Consider the following 16857-nt stretch of genomic DNA (forward strand, 5'->3'; position numbering starts at 1 on the left):
GTGATATTAGTCTGGCTTATTAGCCAGGCTAGCCTGCACCTACATAATAAGATGGCAGGTGAGCGACCATGAAATGGGAATGTTTGTTTCGTCTGCTGGGGACTTGCTCTTCATTTGCTCAAATTAAATGTTTGCCACAAAACAAGTGTAGGCATATTTGGTGCGATAGTAGGCTACTGTAGGCACAACTGTGTTGCACATCTCTGAATGAATATAAGCCCACCGTTATAGACCATCGGATTTTCATCAATACATGCTCTTTTACTGACTGATATTCTGTGCGAATTGAAGTGCTCCAAATACAGATGCACAGCCAGAGCACAGATGCTCCTGTTGCATTGTGGTAATAAACACTAAACAGCATAATAATTTGCACAATAACTATCAGCATCAGCATACACATCGATAGATTGATTCACTGTCAATAAATATAATATAAATGGACCATGTTGAAGGGCTTAGAAATCACATTTAACTACTTTCATAGACAGAGTCAATGGCCAAAAAGAAAAAAAAAACACACCTGTGTACTGTGAACTGTGGTGCAAATCCCTCTCTCTCTCTCTCTCTCATTAGCAGGCAACAGCGCAGCACTATCTCTCTCTCTCTGTTTCTGGCACAACAGCGCCACTTTTGGTACTCATTGGTACTGGTGCTCATTAACGTCACACAAACATAGTCACACACATAGTTGAACACATAGTCACACACATAGTTGAACGTCACGGACATTGCTGTTCCTTGGAGACTGGAGTGGTTGCACCACTCAAAAATACTAAAACAGAGAAACAAACTAGGCTGGGACTCGATAAAAAAAAACAAATTAATTTGAAGCATTGTAATTAATTAATCTAAATTAATCACATTTTAATCTCACATCAATATTTGACCTGAGAAGCTTTTTTTGGTCAATTAAGGGAAACTGAGTCCCTATTGTTTACAATGAAGAAGCTGCCTAGCAGCGCGTGGCTTCCTCGCCCGGTCTGTTATGATTGCCACTTTGGAATACTTTTCAACTCTACGACAAGCATTTACACCGTTTTAAAGGGGATTTTCATGACGAGCAACTCAGCGGTCGGTGCAGTGGCTGTTCAAAGGTAGCATAGGCAGGGAAGCCTGAAAGACGGTCATAAATGGTCGGCACAGATCCTGTTAAAGCTGCTATAAGCAATAATTTGTCAACATTTTAATGACCTTTTTATTTTTTTGGTATTCAGACGATTGTTTTTGGTATTCAACGCTCCCAAAAAAGATTTAGTCTCTTTGACACATCTAGGGCCGCAATTTGCATTCAAAGATTTTCCTAGAAGCTTTGTCATTGGTCGATTTGCCTGTCTGCTTCCTGATTGGTTAGTCACTGCGACCGGGTTTTTTTTCGACCAATGACAAAGCTTCTAGGAACATCTTTGAATGCAGATTGCGGCCCCTAGATGTATCACAGAGACTAAATTATTTTTGGGAGCGTTCTACCCATTGCTGGCTGTCTGAATAAAATAAATAAAAAGGTCAATAATATTTTGACATATTATTGCTTATAGCAGCTTTAAGTGTTTTTTTGTAAGTTTTTTTTTTAAAGTTAAGTTTTTTTAAGTTAAGTTTTTTAGTGTGTATGTGTGCGTGCGTGTTTTTTGTTTAATGTTTTTTCTTTAAGTTTTTTTTAAGTTAAGTTTTTTTTAATGTTTTTTCTTTAAGTTTTTTTTAAGTTAAGTTTTTTGTGTGTGTGTGTGTGTTTTTTGTGTGTGATACAGCTGCGCGCTCTGGTGGCGGGCGGGTGGTGTTACAGCGTGACACACACACACACACTCACACACACACAGACAGACAGACATGTTCTGCTTGGTCTCATATAGTGCTCACTGCGTTCGCAATCACTGCGTTCGCAATCACATTCCGTGCTCAGCCAAACAAATCATCTCAGATTTGGTACACACAAACAAACAAAGCTGGGTATAGGATAATAATCGCTGTCCCGGCTACAGAGAGCTCCACACACCGCCGTAGGCTGTGCTTATAAATATGGCAATGGCAATTGCCATACATGTAATGGCAATGGCAAGTACGACAAATGGAATGACAATCCATGACAAATACCATACTGTTATTTCTATTTCTTCACAAGTTGGAGGAGCCGGGTGAAAAATTCCATCAACTTGACATTTTGATGAACCATGAGCTTCAAGTCTGAAACCTTTTCTACATGTGTATGTCACACCTTCCCCATAGTGGTACTTCTGCTTCAAAGGGAACCTATCAGCACCTGGAACATCTGCTGGAGGTTTGCATTGAATCAGCTCACATACCGGTAGCTCGTTCGTCCAGCCGTCGCTGCCGCACGTTATGGCACCTGCACCACTTGCCATGTTGAAGCCGACATCACAGGTGTAAACCACGACGTCTCCATAGGCATACCGTTTGACCGCACTGTCACTATTGGCGTTCTCAACGTTTGGCGGTCGGTTACATGAAATACCTTCACATTCTGGTCGTTTCTCTGGCCAGCCATGCACTCCACAAGTCAGTTCTGTCGGGCCCAACAGCTTGTAGCCAGCATCACATGTGGCCACAGCTTTGTCACCAACCATTGTTCCATTTGGATAATGTATAGCTCCATTCGGTACGTGACCAAGATAACCACAGTCTGTAGGCCTATCACAAATGAGCGTGATGGGACTCCATTGGCCAGCGGTACACGTAATATTCCCATGTCCTTCGATAAAGCCGGCCTTACACACAAGGACTACGTAAGAGCCATGTGGAAACATTTTGTTTCCGATGTCATCCTCATGAAACGCCATATTTGGTCCTGTTTGTGGTGGGAGACAGGGGACAGGGACCCTGCACTCTGGGACCGGAGGAACCCACACCCCATTGGTACAGGTGATATTTCTTGCTCCGACCATGACTAAATTGACAGCACGGCAACCAAGATACAGCCAAAAATTGTGTTGAATTGGGGGTTCGTATCCTATCCGCACATACAAGTTCCGTCCAAATAAATCAGGCATTGTGCAGTTGTTTTTACCTGCTGGAGTTCCGCTTGCAGGGCTAATTAAGTGACACATCACAAACACGAAGTACAAGAGGAGGCCCATATTCTTCATTACGGCTAATGGCGCCATCCTAAAGCCTTTGCTTGTGCATGTCGCGCTGTGATTGGCCTGTGCACTTGGGCAAGGACACGCTGTGATTGGGCAGTGCACTTGTGCAAGGACGCGCTGTGATTGGCAAGTGCACTTGTGCAAGGACACGCTGTGAATAGAGTAAACCAAATTGAATAGAATAAACAAAATTACTTTTTCCTCTTCTGGTCGTCGTAAAAAAAAATCCTTATCTCGGCAGTCTTTTTCCAAAATGTCATATGCTCTGGTCTATCATATACCATGTCATATGTCATATACAACACACACCGTTGTCATGGATGCTTGACAGTGCCAATTTTTGCACATGGCAAGCAGCAGTTTGTACTGTCCATGGACGGTCTTATGGCGGCGCTCCACTGAGCGCATTGCAGCGCACGGTCACCTCGAAAAAGAAGGAAGTGTTCTTGAGAGCAAAGTTTAGTTGTAAATCACATTGTGTGTGATTCCAATCAGAATCAAGCATTCAACAAAGTCGTGTCATGCCTCGTAACACGCTCCATTATGGCCAATACAGAATGCATTCCATATGTTGATCTGACCTCATCAAACCTTGTACACTCAAGACATGCTCCATATATGGCCAGTACAGAATTCATTCCATATGTTGATCTGACCCCCCATGCCAAAGCGCCAGCACTGTTTTGACGTGAGGGGAGGCGGCTATCAGATCAGAACACCTGAACATTTTCTAACGGCGAATAATAATAATACCACGGTCGATCCAGAGCCATAGAGTAGAAGAGTTGTGACAAGTCAAAGATAGGAGAGATGGAAGATGGTGTACTGCAGTGACAGTGTAGTACCTGTGGTATAATTGTAAATCGACAACACCACGGCCACTTTTTGTCAGCAGGAAGAACAAACAGCTCAGTAGCGCATGACCGCATCGTGTCGTTAGAAATGCTAGAAATGACTTTTCCTCACTGAAAGCAGAACAAAAATATTTTTTATTTGTATGACCATGACGGGAGGACGGGCCGCACAGATATGTTGCACGGGCCGCATGCGGGCCACGGGTTGAGTTGAGTAGCGCTGCTATAGCCCAATGTTGGGGCTCTGGCTCATGGACTAATATGGGGATATATGTAGCTATAGGCTACAGGGGCTGGCAGGTAACAGAATGCCTATAGCAACAAAGTGCATTGTTATTTGTTACTATTCCTTCTTTACTTTGCTCTGGGAAATCATAAAATCAAAATGGGAGAAAACATAAGGACCAAGGTTACAAAGGGACAGGGCAGATTCACACTGAGTCTGTTTGAGATTTCAGATGGTTGTGATTGGATGAGGGTGGTTTGACTGGCAGATGAGGTGATTGCTGACTTCAAATCAAATCAAACTTTATTTATAAAGCACATTTACAAAGACCAAAGGTCAACCAAAATGCTGTACAAGATCAGATAAAAGAAGAATGAGAAAAATAAAATGAAAAAATAAAAATAGCATGAGCAACAACACAAACAAAAGAGCAGCAATTACACAGTTGAAATTCAATCAGACAAACCAAAATGCAATCCATAATCAGACAGTTAAAAGCCATGGAGAAATAAATAGTTTTAAGAGAAGACTTCACTCCTAGGAGCGAGCTGATTTAATCCGCAGGGGCCGACTGTTCCAGAGGTTGGGGCCGGCCACTGACAAAGCTCGGTGTCCTCAACTAGACCTCTTAGTTGAGGGCAGAGTCAGAAGCAGCTGGTCAGCTCTCCTGGCTGTCCTGGCTGGGGTGTATGGATTTATAAATACTGGGGAGCCAGCCCGTTTAGGGCTTTAAAAACAAATAATAAAATCTTAAAATCTACCTGCAGAGAATTATATGAGGGATGGAGAGACAGCGGGAGGAATACAGAGAAATCCCAGACAAACCTACGTGGAACGTGCACAACATTACAATTGAAATAATAAAATCTGTCTAAAAGATTAATATCTTTACCATGGCACATTTGGTGACACACTCTGTGTACAGTCTAAGGTGAGCCAGTAGGGTACAACAGATGTGGAAAGCAGTGGGAATAATTCCGATAATGATTGACTACTGTAAATTATGGGGTAAAAAAAAAGAAAGAAAAAGTTGACTGCCAAATGTGCAAATTGGCACGTAAGTACAATTGAGGGGCAGGCCCTCATTTTCAATGCAGCCGAAATACAAAACACAAAATCAACAATATACATTAAATACAGCAATATCAAATATATGAATTGGAAAACAAAGTATTCAAAACTAAAAACTATAATAGATAAATGAGAATGAATTCAAACAGTTACATTGTTGAACAAAAGTACTAGAAATCATTTCCCTGAATTGACCTAGGGAAGGCAGTGATCAGATTTTTAGGGACTTCTGGAGTTCGTTCCAATCAAATGGAGCACTGACAGAGAAAGCTGCTTTACCTAGCTCTGAGTTAGCAAATGGAACCTTGAGGGTCAGGAAGTCACTCGAGCGAGTCTGATAAGGACTTCTGATCCAACATAGAGCAAATGTAAGAGGGGACCATTCCTGAGATGGCTTTGAAAATAAACATATACCAGTGCTTGTCCTGCCTCTCGGACAGAGAGGAGTGTGTACAATGATGTAGGTACCATAGGTACCTACATGCCTATGCCGGCACTTTATATCCTAGCACTTTTTCTGAATGTATAGCCTTTCTTATTTCTTTGATTCTATACCTGCACTAGATGCGCCCAGACCTCTGTTTATGCTATGGTGTCTCATGTCTGTTGTTGTCCTGTATTGTTTGTATGTTTTAAACCACTACTCTTGCTGTAAACCTAATTACCCTTCTGGGACATTAATAAAGACCTTGAACCTTGAAAGAAATAGGTGTCACCAGTGACCCATCTTAGGGCAGAATGGTAAACCGTGTCGAGGTGCTTTAAAGTGGATGGTGCAGCAATCCTGTAAATAATGTCCCCATAGTCCAGAACAGAGAGAAATGTGGCTTCAATGATTGTTTTTCTACAGGATGCCGGAAAACATGCTTTGTTCCTATAGAGAAAACCATTTTTTTGTCTCAGTGAGATTGGAGTATGGTTACAGTAAGACCACATGGTGCAGTCAGCAGGTCTGATCTCAACCCGGCCAAAAATATCATGACTCGGATATGGTGAAAAAGATGTTTAAAGGATCTAACTCCACAATTCAGTACAGTTCCCCGAATATGTAAAATGTGCTTAGAAACTAATTCCGCTTTTAGTGTATGTATGTTCACAAATGTTTGTCCTACACAAACATTAAATTCCCATTGACAATGAAAGGAACATTTTACGTCATAGTGTCTGAGTTTTTTTAACCAACACGCAGACATAAAGGATGTTCAATAGCACTGATTTATGGAAAAAAAAATCTAAAACCTAAAAAATTTAGTTACGTGGACAGCAACGATATGACGCATAAAGAATATTAAAGGAAGTCGTAAATAAATCAGTCATGATTTGTCAGAGCACAAATGAGAACAATGGTTGATAGCTGTTGGTTGATAGAGGAGTGCATGGCTACTTCTCTCCCTCTAGGTGGTTGATAGAGGAGTGCATGGCTACTTCTCTCCCTCTAGAAGATCTGCTGGCGGCCCCGCCTACAATACAGGACACACAGCAGGTTGATTTATAGTTTGTCATGGTATATAAATAATGGTAATGGGTACAGGATAGTTTGTCATGGTGTCATCACATGTGCCATGAATAGTCAATATGCAAGCTCACCAAGCATCACAGATGGACTGAAGCTGCCTGATTCAATACTACGTCCGTCTCTAGACAAAGACCCGCCCTTGGTAACGCCCTGTCTGCCCCGCCTGCCTCTGATTGGCCAGAGCGGTACTTTCTAAAAACATGCTGAACTGATGTTTCAGATTATAATATTCAAAAAAACAAAGAAATAACATTAAGGGCTGTGCAACAACAATATGCCATATTCAAACTATACTAACCAGTAAGACGCCTGCACGCATCCGCCTCGGTGACAGGCGGCAGACTATGGTCGAGCGCTGGCGCTTTGGAATGGGGGGTCAGATCAACATATGGAATTAATTCTGTACTGGCCATACAGTATATGGAGCGTGTCTTGAGTGTACAGGGTTTGATGAGGTCAGATTAACATATGGAATGTCAGAACAGGTCAGCTCCATATATGGAGATCTAAAGGTGGCAGCGGGGGCAGTATCTTGAGTGTACAGGGTTTGATGGCCCAGGTAGGGCCGGGCCTTAATTTTCGGGGCTGTTGAGAAGTCTAGTTTTCACTGGCTGCCAGGCGCGGCCGCACTAATATCTTTGGGGCAGGCCTGTCTAGAGTTTAAATGGACAGGTATCAGTCAAAAGAGAGACATTGAAGAGGAAGGATGGATGGGGAAGGATCAACATATGGAATGTCAGAACAGGTTCTGTCATATCCATATATGGAGATCTAAGGGTTTGAGGTTTGAGGTCAGATGTAGTAGAGTTGCTGGCCAATATTGATGACATCAGGATCTCCATATATGGGCTTAATTGCGACAGCAAGTCGCATTTACTATGACATCAGGGAGCTCCATCCCTGATGATGTCACGAGACCTGGGCACCATATATGGGGGCTGTCCCATGTATGGGGATTTTGAGTGATACACTGACTGACGGGCAAAAACGTGATTGATTGATGATTTCATAGTAAATGCGACCTGTGGTCACAATTAATTATAGTAAACTAATAGGCCTACTATTAGGCCTATACTAAAAAGGATAAAGAGGAAGGGAACAATAATGTTTCAAGTTTAATTAAAAATAAATTACATTAATCAGTGCTGCAGATCAAACAGTACAAATTAAGAACTTTGTACAAAATGTATCAGGTCTCTGAGACCTGATGAAGACCCGGTATCAGCGTGTTTCTTGTTGGCGGCCAATCCGAGGCAGGCGGGGCGTTCCAAGGTCTGTTGTCTAGAGAATCATCACAGATGCGATGCGTGGTGAGCTTGTATATTGACTACTTTCGGCATGCGACACCAGACCAATGTAGTTTATCAATTATCCTGATCATCTGAATGAAGGGTTGCAAGCCAGCCAATAATTCCTTCAGTTCATTTAAAGCCAAATTATTCTTACACTAACACATTTAAGGTATGTTTTTACGGCTGCTGTTGGTCTTGAGGAGGATAATTGTTTTGTCCTATAAACATGCATGGAGTCAGCTGCTTCTTTTGTTAATTTTGTTAACAAAAAAAATGTTTGTCGATTACCTTTTTTCACTTACTAAAACTAAGCTTGATGACTAAAAAGGAAGAATAAATTCTGTATAGTGATAATTTCGTCAACAAATAAAAACTAGACAGACTACCGGTTATAAGGAGGGACTTATATGACTTGTGTTTTGTGCTCGAGTTTTGAGCTCTGAAAATATTATAAATATATAGCATGCAACCAAATGTAAAATCAGGGATTACAACGCCATCAACATACAAGAGGTCTATTTACATGTCGGAGCCGCTTCTTCCCCAGGAGGATCTGATCCAGACTGACAACGGGGCGAGGAGGTCCAAATCTGCTGCCCGTTGGGGCAACGGGGGGAGGTGGCGTGGGCACAGAGTGATGGGTAGCACTAGCAGAGGGAGGTGGGGGTGGGAAGGCGGGGGGAGAAGGTCCACCTCTGCTGGGCGTTGGGACAACAGGGGGAGGGGGCGTGGCCAGAGAGTGATGGGGAGAAGAGGGAGGAAAGGCAGGCGGGCGTGGCATGGCAAGTGGGAATCCACCCCGAGGAGATCTGGTTGGAGGGGAAGGAGGTGGCAGCACTCCCTGTGCGGAGGGAGGGAGAATGGACATCTGGAGCCGAGGGAAGGGCAGGGCCACGGTCACTAACAGGACATACATACAAAATAAGAACAACAAACATGTTAGGAGATATTATTTAATTGGAGCATATTTAAAACCTAAAAATAATTGCCCCAAAAGGCCTCAAGTGTGCCCAGAATTAATTTGTCACGCGTTGGCAGTGTTGGAAAGGTTATTAAAAAACGGTAATATATTACCTATACAGTTCCTTAAAATATATATGTATAATTATTATTATTACTTTAAATATCTCTCCCTGACAAAAGTTACTAGTTACTTACTTTACTTTTTTTTTTACCATCCGAAACGGTAGAGAAATGAGAGAGTTACCATGTGGGGGTCTCTGGGGGTCCCCGGAACATCCAGACCCCCAGAAACGCGCCCAGGGGGCCGGGACGATTGCGGCGAGACACCCAACGTCCGAAACGGTTGAGAAATGACAGAGTTACCGTGTGGGGGTCCTTCTACTGTACCCTGTACTGTACTGTCACTGTACTGTACTGGCACACCCGAAATCATCATATATACAGTTAATATGTGCGTCTGTGTTTGTGTGTGTGTGTGTGTGTGTGTTAGGTTGCACACAGGTGGTGAAAAACAACCATGCTATTTTCGTGCTCATACCCAGCCAGCTACCCAGCCAGCTACTCAGCCAGCCAGCCACACACACAGCTCCGTAAGGGAGTGCACCACTCAAATAAACAGTCAGTCGAAGGTGGGGGGATGAGATCACGTATCTGTGAGTGTGGGTGTCGCGTCATACTCACCATGAATGGGAGTGATGCCCATGGTGGTCTCCAAAAGCCTCGACACTAGCCCTGTCAGTTGATCTGTTAGGCATAAAACCATTGTGTGAGATTTGACAACTGGCAATTATCAACTGGGAAGCTGAACTTTGCTTTATACTCTAGGACCTGGCTAAGATATGTATGCGCTTCATTTAGCGGAGAATATCTCAACTGTTCTTGGCTAATATGACCGCTGCGAACAACGTGGGAATTGTGAAAAATTCTCTATCCGGGGAAATACTCGGAAATGACCACACCAGACTTTCCTGAGATGATCAAAATGTTCAGAATACTCATGTTTGAATACTCAATAGACCATATGCACACGGTCTAATTGTATTAAATTATGTCAAACTCACTAAAATTGCAGCTGTACGAAAAGCTTGAATGATGCTCTTTCTATCTGCAAAGTGTTTGTTTCATAAAAATCCACCATAGACATGTTATGAGCTACTTTATGTCAAGAAATGCATTGCAGGTTAAATGTTGGAGTTTGGAAGCGCTCCCTTTCAGTAACGCAACATCCTGCTGCCTCCTGCATTATGTGCAAATTCAAAACAGGTGGTACGCAGGGCTGTTGAGTGATTAATCAACGAGCGCTTCCAAACTCCAATACTTTGGAATTTCTTGACATAAAGTAGCTCATAACATGTCTACCGTGGACTTTTATGAAACAAACACTAGAAAGAGCATCATTCAAGCTTTTCGTACAGCTGCAATTTTAGTGAGTTTGACATAATTTAATACAATTAGATAGGACTTTGTCTGTTTAGATGTATGGGCAGTCATTGGCAAATTGCGGCTAGTTTCCACCCTGCCATTAACTTATGGAAAGATGACCGCCATATGGTCTATTGAGTATTCAAACATGAGTATTCTGAACATTTTGAGCATCTCAGGAAATCTGTCAGTTTAGAAGATAGAGCCATGTTTGAAGTAGCTGTCTGGTGTGGTCCTTTCCGGGTATTTCCCCGGATAGAGAATTTTCCACAGTTCCCACGTTGTTCGCAGCCGTCATATTAGCCAAGAACAGTTGAGATATTCTCCGCTAAATGAAGCGCATACATATCTTAGCCAGGTCCTAGAGTATTCAATATTCTCCTCCTCAGAGGGGAGTACGTTTGGTCAGTATTCTGGGAACCTCACCCTGTCCTCCCTCCACTGCCCCCTCCTGGACGTTCTGCTCCTGCCCAGGGACACCATCTCCTGTCTGTGAACATGTTGAACAATGTATAATTGATATGAAAGTCAGTGATAATGACGAACCCTTTCTTCAACTCAGTGAAAACATAACAATTCAGAAACGTCTCAAAGATACAAAGTGGAATTAAATCGTACATTATCATGACGTAAAATAGCCACTGCCTATTTGCTCAGACACTATGACGTACAATTCTCCATTCATTGTCAATGGGAATTTAATGTTTGTGTAGATTCTACACAAACATTAAATTCCCATTGAATTTAATGTTTCCCATTGACAAACTTCGTTCTACACTGTAGAACGAAGTTTGTGAACATACACAAAGCTGTATATAGGAGGGGCTAGCGCCCCTCAAAACAATACCTGCTGATCTCGAGGAATCACTGTCTCCGGGGCATCTGTCTTGTCTCTGCAGCTCTTTCTGCATCTGAGGAGACATTTTGAGAAAGAAGAAAAGCATCTCAGCAATTATTGTTTAGTTCAATGATTAAGAAATATTGTTTCATATTTCTCAATAAGAATTGAAACATGAGAGAGATTAAGAGATTGCACTGCACCTGAAAAACCAATGCAAAATCATTGCAGTCACAACAATGACCAGAAACATGATGGCTGCCATAGCAAGCATGCCTGTCTTAAATGCTTCCATCATTTGATGGGATGATCTGGCTGAGGGCAAACAAGCAAAGTTGCACTATAAAAATCACATGAAAGAGGAATGTGTAATAGTGTATATAGAAAAGTGGAAATATGTGTCCTCAAAGCAGCTCAGTGCAGTGTACAGTTAACCTGACTGGCGGAGTCAGGTTAGTGTACAGTACTTACAGATCACAAATACATGAGTAAATGTAGTCTTCATCTCATTCAGATGTTTTGCTGTACAGATGTACTTTCCAGAATTTTCAGGTGTCACCATTGGAATGAAGAGAGTAGCTGTCTGATTACCACTCATCAGTGGGGTGTCAGATCCATCTACAGTCCAAATTACATCCGATGGAGGGGAGCTTTGGGCCGTACAGGTCAAGTTCAGGTTATGACCTTGTTCCACACTCGTTTGACCAATTATTCTGGGTTGTCTCAGTCCTAGTGTGTTATTTTAAAACAAAGTGTTAATTTACAATGAGCAGACGGGTTAATTTGATTATTTGTACACACTTAAGAGTAGAATTAGACAGATTAAAGTAACAATAGTTCATACCTGTGACTTTGATGGGCTTTTTGCGGGGAGTGTTCATTGATGCAGGACGTCCATTCCTTTGACCTTTGAGTCCAATTTGATAGGATCCAGACATGGAGATGCTGAGGTCATCGATGCGAATACTGCAGTTCTTTTTGCTGAGATCTGACTCCATGAGGGCCACTAGGCGGCTGAACTCGCCCGTAGTGGCATTGACATCCTCGGAGTTGAAGATGATGTTGTTGTCATCCTCACAGAAGGATCCAGATTCACACTTTCTCAGTATTACAGCCGTGGGTTTGAATTCAGCACAATGATTGAAAGCACAGCCAATTTCAACACTGGCCCCTGGTTCAGCTGTTATAATGCGGTCTTCATCGTAGTAGATGCCCTCACTATAATTAGTACCTGTTGACAGCAAAGACAAGCATCAATAGATTAGCCTACCTCTTGTGTCACTTGTCACAACAGCAGATTTGCACGAGTATAGAAAAGTGAAAATAAATGTTTCCTCAAGGTACTTACAGATCACAAATACATGAGTAAATGTAGTCTTCGTCTCATTCAGATGTTTTGCTGTACAGATGTACTTTCCAGAATTTTCAGGTGTCACCATTGGAATGAAGAGAGTAGCTGTCTGATTACCACTCATCAGTGGGGTGTCGAATCCATCTACAGTCCAAATGACATCCGATGGAGGGGAGCTTTGGGCCGTACAGGTCAAGGTCAGGTTACGACCTTGTTCCACACTCGTTTGACCAATTATTCTGGGTTGTCTCAGTCCTAGTGGTCCAACAAACACAAATGTTATTTTAAAACAATGTGTTCATTTACAAATGTGACCAGACGGGTTAATTTGATTATTTGTACACACTTAAGAGTACAATTAGACTATAAATGTAACAATAGTTCATACCTGTGACTTTGATCGGCTTTTTGCGCATAGTGTTTATTTGATCATAGTTTAGACCTTGAACTTTAATTATATAGCGTCCAGACATGGATAGGCTGAGGTCATCGATGCGAATACTGCAGTTCTTTTTGCTGAGATCTGGCACCATGAGGGCCACTCGGTCCCTGAACTCGTCCGTAGTGGCATTGACATCCGCAGAGTTGAAGATGACATTGGTGGGGTCATGTACACACCACTGGACTTCAGGTTTACACTTTCTCAGTATTACAGACGTTGGTTTGAATGTAGCATCATGATTGAAAACACAGCCAATTTCAACACTGCTCCCAGGTTCAGCTGTGATGGGGAGTTCATCGTAGTGGATGGTACTATAATCAGTACCTGTTGACAGCAAAGACAAGCCTACTGTAAGCAGATATCTCTGAGTAAATTATATAGTTTGCTAAGAGTATTTGACGATGAATTGTGAGATAGTTCAAAACATTTAAAAGGTTTGTATATCAGAACATAAGTAAATCAAGTGTGTACGTTTGTGCAACAACAACACATATAGACCTACAATAGATTAGCCTACCTCTTGTGTCACTTGTCACAACAGCATAGAACAGCAATGACACGAAGGGGAGAACCAGTTTCTTCATTCTTCTGCTGTAGTTCCATAGACCACCGTGTTCCTTTAAAAAAGCACACAAATATTCCATATTAATGTGCAATGAATTCATACCGATTGATTACCTGGGAAACTTACAACACATACGTACATAATTGTATCTCTAAATCTTATAGGCTATGAAGAATAACAAAACAATACTATAGTAATTGCCTGGATTTATTTATAGAGAAACCCCAAACATTGTTGTATTTATTATACCACCCTTTGTGATGACAGTGATGTCATGTGGTTCAATACATCATCATAATAGAAATCAAGAAATTAGGACATGTTATCATGGGTGCAATTTGAACTTTGAAGGATTTATTTGTTGCATTGTGAACTGCACAGCAATCTGTGGACTATCTGAGACTTTGAAATGTGTGAGGCATTGAGTCACAAAAAAGCATAATGATTAAATAAAGAACAGCCAAAGATTTCCTCGATTTGATATTGTTCAGTTTCATGGGCATGTGGTACTTTGGCCAGTGTTTGGCCACTAGGGGGCAATGTAAACCAGACAATGGACCAGAGAAATTCCTTTGACCTGCTGTTTGATTCCCACTTATTGTGATAGTTATTATTACTTTACATGAATGTGAATATACTATACATTGATATAACCCACATCATTCCCCTATTCCACATTCTACAAAACACTTTTGCAAGGGGCTTGTGAGGATGTCAATTGTCAAATATGTTTTGAAATGGAGATGTAGGTTGTATGAAATGCCATTTTTGATTGATTGATTGAAATATTTATTAACAGTTTGCAGAATTTCAGTACATTTCAAGCACAAACTCAATACAAAGACTGTTAACTGTGAGTGAGAGACCCAATTAAGCATTACACTTGTTTACAAGAGGGTCCACCATGTTCAATTCATCAAAACATTTAGAGACGTACAAATAGACACTTCTATATAGTCAAAGAACAGAACAGGAATTCATCATAGAGGTAAAAAGGGAAAAAGAGACATTCATGTTATTTTGGTCAGGGATCACCTGGAACCTGAAACCAATCAGACCACTGCAACAATATAAGATAATTGTATGTATTTTAGTTGTATGATTAGTTAACCTAACAGTTTTAGTTGTGTATTTGTGTTGAATCAAGCTAAGCATGAGAGAGCATGATTCAGTATATTGTGTGTGGACATGACCTTGCTTTAATCAGATATTCAACCTGAAACAATGTTCCTGTGTGGAAACCAGCCATTCCACATCAAAGCCTCATGAGGTTTCAATCAGTTTTTCACAGACATTTAATTTAGCATTTTACATTTGATCTTAAAGGTGCTGCAAATGTTTGTTATTGTTCCCTTTAAAAAAAAAAGTCAGGAGGGAAAAATGTAGAATGTGTGTAGTGTGGAGCGTTGTCCTGGTGTTTTAGGGAAGGCTGTGACAGCATTCTTGTGTTAGCTGATAAGTGAACAGTAGGAGTTGCAAGGTTCAATCATGCCTTGAAGGTGTGGGGCCAGTGGGGGTGCGGCAGTGCCATGCGTGTTGTTGATGCCTTGTAGCTAGTTTTTCCAGCCAGTGGTGGAAAAAGTACTCACATTTTGTACTTGAGTAAAAGTATCAATACTGCAATATAGAAATGCTCTGTTGCAAGTAAAAGTCTGGAATTAAAATTTTACTCGAGTTAATGTACAAAAGTATTTGTATCAACATATACTTAATTTTACCAAGAGTATAGATACTCTTTATGCAGCATGTCTCATTTCAAGTTCTCAAATGCAAGTGTGACGCATTATGAGCTTGTAGATTGGCTATTTTCAAATGGCCGAAATGGTTAATTTATGTTTTGTAATAATAATCCAAATCTTCAAAGTAACTAGTAACTAAACATTTAAAATAATTGTAGCTGAGTAACTGTAAAAGTACAATATTTGCCTCTGAGATGTAGTGGAGTAGAAGTAAAAGTGTTGAAAACTGGAAATAAAGTAGCCTACAAATACCTCAAAATACCTCAAACTATTCGTGACCCTGACCTTGACCAACAATGTTCTCTCCATAACATTTCTATTTTCTGAAATGTCTCAGGTGTCTTCGTATTTATTTATTTTTATTACGTTTTTGTAAAAAGAAAAAAAGGACAGACAAAGGAATTAAAAGGAAAAAGAGAAGCAAACAATGAAAAAGCAAAGTGGAGGACATACAAGGTACAAATGCTGCATGCAGACTAAATGCTAAATGGGTTCAGTGTGACATTTGAGCAATGTGTTCTAAGAATGGCTGCCAAGCATGAAACTTGCTTGAATTATCCATCATAACATAACAAATTTTCTCCAAGTGCGAGTCAGTTCAGATAACCAGGCCTTGAAGTGATGAACAAAACATACCATAACATACATCATTGTGTTTTGTACAGAAACATTGTGATTTGACAGTATTTGAGAAGAACCAAAAAGTGCGGTGGTTTCAGGTTCAAACACCCATCCACAAACATCTGAAAACCATTTAAATATATCACACCAAAATGTGTACAGTTTTGGGCAAGTCCAAAAGAGGTGGGTCAGGGAATTACATTCAGTTTTTAAAGTGCAATATGCATATTGCTACATATTGCACTTTAAAAACTGAATGTAATTCCCTATGCTCTGTAGGTTTGTATCGGTGCGTCTTCGATATTCTGTGAGCTTTAAACCCCCAAATAAATGGCATAATTATTGAATCTATTAATTTGAAAAAAGATCTTGGCAGAAATATGGGAAGGTTCTGAAAAAAGAAGAAAAAGGGTCACCATCTTGATTGCATTTATGCGACCAAGACCCATAGAAAGAGTCATCTTAAGAATTAATTTGGGGTTTTTAGGGAGGATTACCACACACACACGCACATGCACTACACATAAACCTACAAACATGATATTATTGCACAAATTATATTGTGCATTCTTGTAGTGGCTTGGATCCTCTGATTAACACATGTCTAAGCCAGGGGTTCTCAATCTTTTTGGGCCCAGGTATTTTTCCAATTAACCACGCCTCATCCTCGTAAGGTTTTACATTTAGATGCCATTGCAAGTGGGAATTATTTGTATTAACATTCTTTCAATCAAAGTCATTCAGACCCATTTCATAGTCATAAACAGAAACCACTACTACAGTGCTATTCAACTAAATTGTTCAGGGGCCACAGAAAGCCCAAGGGGCCGGGGGGGCAAGCTATTAATCTCACATGTAC

Source organism: Electrona antarctica (genome assembly GCF_951216825.1).
Source record: "Electrona antarctica genome assembly, chromosome: 24".
NCBI classification, from domain to species: Eukaryota; Metazoa; Chordata; class Actinopteri; order Myctophiformes; family Myctophidae; genus Electrona; species Electrona antarctica.